This window comes from Poromitra crassiceps (assembly GCF_964638095.1).
Source record: "Poromitra crassiceps genome assembly, chromosome: 3".
Classification (NCBI taxonomy): Eukaryota; Metazoa; Chordata; class Actinopteri; order Beryciformes; family Melamphaidae; genus Poromitra; species Poromitra crassiceps.
Window position 1 is genome coordinate 47,786,144 of NC_139625.1, and position 6,000 is coordinate 47,792,143.

The window sequence follows — 6,000 nt, forward strand, 5'->3', positions numbered from 1 at the left end:
ACCACCCACCAGTACTGTAGGTGGCGTGGTACCCCCTGGGGCTGAGGCGGCCACCCGCGTGACTACGTCACGTCCGCTCAGTCCAGGGACAGCCACTCACCGTTTCTTCCAGCCACGACTGAGGACGTGTTATCTCAAAGCTCCGTGTTAGCTCAAATTAGCGCTCTCAGAAGCTAAAGAAATAAGGGCTCGTTCCGTCTCACTTTGCCCACCTCGAGAGGTTTTGCGTGGATGAGATTCTTCAGGCTTCGGAACAAGTCATCTAAAAGCTAAGAATGTCTTCTTTACAGTTAACACCTGCAGGGGTTTCAGCTCGCCAAAGTCTGGGCTCAGTGCCAGCCTTTGGCTTATAGCTCTAAGGACAAGCCCACCGCCCTTGGTGCCCAGGGTGGTTGGGAGCTCTCCGTGGGTCGCATTCCCCTTGTTGGGGCGTCCCCTGCAAGCGCAAGGAGCCTGACAGGGGGCCCAGCGCACCTTGGTCCATGGGCACGGCCTGGCCTCGGTTGGCAGCGCTCAGGTCAAGCTCACCGGTTGGCTCACCAAGGCTGGGCTCAGTGCCAGCCTGCGGCTTGTAGCTTTAGGGACAAGCCCACCGTCCTCGGTGCCCAAGGCCCGAGTTCGGTCGGGAGCTCTCCCAGGGTCTCATACCCGTCATCAAGGCTCGCCTTGGTCCATGGCTACGGCCTGGCCTCGGCTAGAGGCTCCTAGGACGAGCCCACCATCAATGGCGCCGCGGGCCCATTGCTGGTCGGGAGCTCTCCTGGGGACCGCACTGCCGGACAAGTCCGCGTGCGGCCGGACTCGAAAGAGAACGTTACCTCCGCAGTCCCCCCAGCCTGCGAAAGTCGCACGGCAGTGGGGGGGGGGGATTACTTCGATACAACGCACCCACGGGGCGCGTCAGTAGGCGGAGCTTGCGTAAGAAATTCTCCCCCAGCATGCACAGCTTCTACGGAACTGACCATGCGGCAGGGGGGCGTAGCCTCTCACGTCCTGCCCCCCCATCAGGGTACCGGATCAGGTCCCGGTGCCCAACAATATACTCATGACGGGTTCCGCTCCTTTGGCCACAAGAGACCATCTTTGTCCAACAGGCTCGATGCCTGGGAGTGTCTATGTTCCCCGTCCCCATTACGGCGCACCCTCCAGAAGGGATACGCTCTACAGTTTGCCAGGCCCCCACCCACGTTCGACGGGACCCCCGATCCGGCCGTGGAGGGGGAGTCCATGGACATACTCCACAAGGAGGTTATTTCGCTCCTCGCCAAAGGGGCGATTCGCTCGGTTCCCAAGGCAGAGGTGCGCTTGGGTTTCTACCACAGGTACTTTGTCGTGCCCAAAAAGGACGGCTCCATGCGTCAAAAATTGGACCTTCGGCGTCTCAACAAGACGCTGAGGAAGTTCCCGTTCCGAATGATCTCTTTTCCCCGCCTGTTCAACGCGTTGAGACAGGGGGATTTCTTTACTTCCGTGGATCTGAAAGATGCGTTCTTCCATGTCCACGTGGTCAAGTGACACAGGAAATACCTGAGGTTCTCCTTCCTGGGGAAGGCTTACGAGTTCTGTGTCTTGCCATTTGGCATGTCTTTGTGCCCGCGAACCTTCACGGTGTGCGTGGAGACAGCCTTGGCTCCCCTCCGCGCAAGGGGAATCCGCGTCTTCCTATATCTCGACGACGCTCTCATAGTGGCCGACTCAAGGGTCCGTGCCACGGAACATACCAAGGTGGTGACCGATCACCGGCAAACCTTAGGGTTTTTGGTGAACTGGCAAAAGAGTTGCCTCGACCTTCCTGGGGCTCGAGCTAGACTCCCTGCGAGCCTTTCGCCAGAGCGACAGGCTCGCACGGTGCGGACAGCAAGGACGTTAGGTCTGTGCCCTCGGTGTCAGTGCATCAGTGCACAGTCATGTTGGGCCTGAGGGCCTCAGCACTGCATGTGCTCCCACTGGGAAGGCTACACATGCGCCCGTTCCAAATCTGGTTCCTCTGGCCATATGGGCGGACCCCCGTTACCTCTCGAGAGGTACTCGGTTGGGCCCTGTCCCGCTCAGGTTGGTGATTCGCACCGACGCCTCCCTCTGGGGATGGGGTGCGGTTTGCGGGCATTTTTCGGCGAACGGCCGGTGGGAGGCTCAGGAGCTTCGCAACATAAACGTGCTAGAGCTGGAGGCGATTCGCCTGGCTCTGCTTCAGGACAAGCCCACCATCAATGGCGCCGTGGGCCCATTGTTGGTCGGGAGCTCTCCTGGGGGCCGGACTCGAAAGAGAACGTTGCCTCGGCAGTCCCCCCAGCCTGCGAAAGTAACACTTCCAGCGGCTCATACATGGGCACCATGTTCTGATTCGCTCTGACAATATGGCAGCGATCGCCCACCTGAACAAACAGGGCGGTGTGTGGTCGGGGGCGCTGAACCAGTTAACGACGGGGATTCACCTGTGGGCGTATCCCCGTCTCCTTTCAGTGTCAGCGGTCTATCTGCCGGGACAGCTGAATTACGGGGGCCGACCTGCTGTCTCGAGGCAATCCCCGTCATACGGAGTGGTGCCTCCACCCTCAGGTGATGGAACAGGTTTGGGCCAGGTTTGGTCGCGCCCGCGTCGATCTCTTCGCATCGCGGCGCGCGACACACTGCCCACTGTGGTTCTCGATCCAGGAGGACAGCCCCCCGTTAGGTCACGACGCGCTAGCGCACGCGTGGCCGCTAGAGCAGGGCTACCCGGCCCGTCGGACTCGGAACCCGAACCCGGCCCGGGTTCGGACAGAAACATTGAAGTCGCATTCGGGTTCGGGCCGGGCTCGGTCACGTAATCAGTCACTTGTTTTTGCCTTCAAATAATATCTATCATCAGCCCCTGAGCTAATTTACTACGTTAATGAAAGCACCTGAAGGCATCGAATGAAACACGCCCAGATCGACAATGCACTCTGCTGCTCTGCCCGGAGTCAGCTGCGTGTCGGCTCAGCGCTGGTGTCGCCGACACCGTGCAGTGTGGGAGCGATGTGGGATTGTGTGTGGGCAGTGCACGGCACGCACGAATTAGGCTGTTTGGTGCTTTGCTTTGTACATTACGTATTAATCATTGACTGCTTTGAATTACGAGGACTGATTTTGGTTTGGGATTATATAGGGCTGTTAGGCTGGTCGCTATTTGCTGTTGTTGCTGTTGTTGCTGCGCTCCGGGGGGAAAAAAAATCAGGGAGGGGGTTCGGGCCGGGCTCGGACAGATTATCAATTGACACCTGTCGGGCCGGGCCGGGCTCGGCTAATAATGTGACGGGCTCGGTCGGGTTCGGCAAGGAAAATTCAGCCCGAGCCCAGCTCTAGTGGCCGCGGGAGGGGCTCTATGCGTTTCCCCTGATCCCCCTGATCCGCCATGTGTTGGACAGGGTGAGGGACCAGCGCCTCCGGCTCGTTCTAGTGGCCCCGTTTTGGCCCAGGCAGACATGGTTTGCGGACCTGGTCTGGCTCGTTCTAGTGGTCCCGTTTTGGCCCAGGCAGACATGGTTTGCGGACCTGGTCTCCTTGGCGCAAGGTCCGCCCTGGGCGCTGCTGGTAAGGGCGGATCTCCTATCCCAGGCGGAGGGGGAGGTGTTCCACCCCTCCCAAAGCAGGTGGAAGCTAGCAGTTGGTCTCCTGAACGGGACCATTTGCTAGCCCAGGGCTTGCCCGATAATGTGGCGACCCGCTCTCAGTACACGTACAAGTGGCAGGTCTTTTCGCGATGGTGCACGAATAAGGGCGTGGATCCAGTGAACTGCAGTGTGCGACCAGTTCTGTTTCCTTCAGAGCCTGCTTGACGCGGGTCAGTCCCCGCAGTCGCTTAAGGTGTACGTAGCCGCGATTTCTGCTTGCCACATAGGAATTGAAGGGAGCCCTGTGGGGGCGTGCCCTTTGGTCTCGTGCTTCATGAAGGAGCGCGTAGGCTGCGCCCGCAGTCGCGGTGCGTCTTTCCCAAATGGGACCTGGTTACGGTGCTGGACGAGCTAACGGGTCATCCGTTTGAGCCCTTGGACTCCGCCGATTTGAAATTCTGTCTTTGAAGACTGCGCTGCTGCTGGCCTTGTCGTCAGAAAAGAGAGTTGGTGACCTGATTGCCCTCTCGGTGCAGCAGGCCTGTATGGTTTTTGGGGATGATGGGCGCAGGGTTACGTTGCGACCTAACCCGGCTTATCAACCTGGGAATATTAATGCCAGCTTTAGGTCTATGGTCATAGACTTGTCAGCATTCTGTCCCCCGCCGTTCAGTTCGGGCGAGGAGAGGCGCTTGCACATGCTGTGCCCCGTAAGGGCGCTCTCGGCCTATGTGGCCAGGACGCGTTCGTTACGCACTACAAACCAGTTGTTGGTCTGCTTTGGGCAGAAGGCCCAGGGTGGGTCCCTTTCCAAGGATCGCTTATCACACTGAATAGTGGAGGCGATTGCTTTGGCATACTCTGCCATGGGTAAGATACCCCCAGAGGGTATCAAGGCGCATTATACGCAAGGCGTTGCGACATCCTCCGCGTTGTTGCGTGGTGTTTCGGTGGAGGACATGTGCGCTGCGGCCTCATGGTCCTCTCATCACACGTTTGTTAGGTACTACAGCCTCGACATGTCCGGTTCGCGTTTCGCGCATGCGGTACTGTCAGTGGCAAGAAAGTAGTATCGTTGCCGCTCTAAAATGTCATACGGTCGGGCATGAACGTTATGCCATGCGGCCGTGGTTCACCGATGCCTCTCGGGTCGCTCTGTGGGGTGCTCCCGGCACAAGGGCGGTTGAATTTGGCACTAGAGTGAGAGCTTGAGATTGAAACGAAGTAAAACGTTAGGGTTGTACTACAACCCGGGTTTTACGAGTGAGAAGGAGAGCTCTCACTACCCAGCCTTGCTGCGTCGATGCATCGTTGGTTGCGTCGATTCTCAGCGGGCTGGAAGAAACAATGAATGGCTGTCCCTGGACTGAGCAGACGTGACGTAGTCACACGGGTGGCCGCCTCAGCCCCAGGGGGTACCACGCCACCTACTGGTGGGTGGTCGGTTTTAATGATAAAAGTCATTTTTGGAGCAAAAATAACAGTCTTCCAGTGGGCTGCGTAGGCAGCGGATAAGGCACTAGAGTGAGAGCTCTCCTTCTCACTCGTAAAACCCGGGTTGTAGTACAACCCTAACGTTTGTTTGACATCACCATTCAGTTCAATGAGATGAACACTGATTTTGCATACGTGAAACATATGATATTGATATTGAGAAGAATCCTTATGATTATATTGATTTCAACCCCATCGTCCAGGCCTATATATAGCCCTCCCTGGACAAAAATGCACAAGCCGCTACTGGTCGTAGCACCGATGAGAGAGCGGTTCGAAAAATGGGCTGCGCCTCCCGTGTGGTCTGATCGCAAAGTCATTACTGATTGGAGAGGACTGAAGCCATCACTGGCATATGACTGGCCAAGTGAACGGTTCCCTCCCATAACCAGCACTCTGAGCGAGTGTCCCAGACCCAGAGAGAGATCTGCAGCATGCAGTAACGTAGTGTATCAGTGTAAGAACTCTCATGGGTCTGCCGTTGAGACTAACCCTTTACTGGCTGTTTTTGAGACCTTTTCGACGATAATTTTTATTTGGTGAAAAAAATTAACCTTTTGGGAGTAGTCGATGACTACTAAAATTAGTAGTCGTGAATGCCCTAGTGTGTGTATGTATAATGTGTCTGTATATAAGTTAATGTGTTAAGGCTGCTCAATATATTGTTCTATCAATATGGTGATATGAATAGATCTGGTCTTATATGTTGGATATGGTAAGATGGTGATATTGCACAAGTGTTGTCTTCCTCGTTTGAAAGGCTGCATTACCTTTACCCATTTAGTCATTATGTCCACATTACTGATTATAAAAAAATCTCAGTGTAAATATTTTGTGAAAGCAACAATAGTCATCCCTACAATATTGTCACAATATCGATAGGAGGTATTTGGTCAAAAATATAATTTTTGATTTTATTTATATTGGCCAG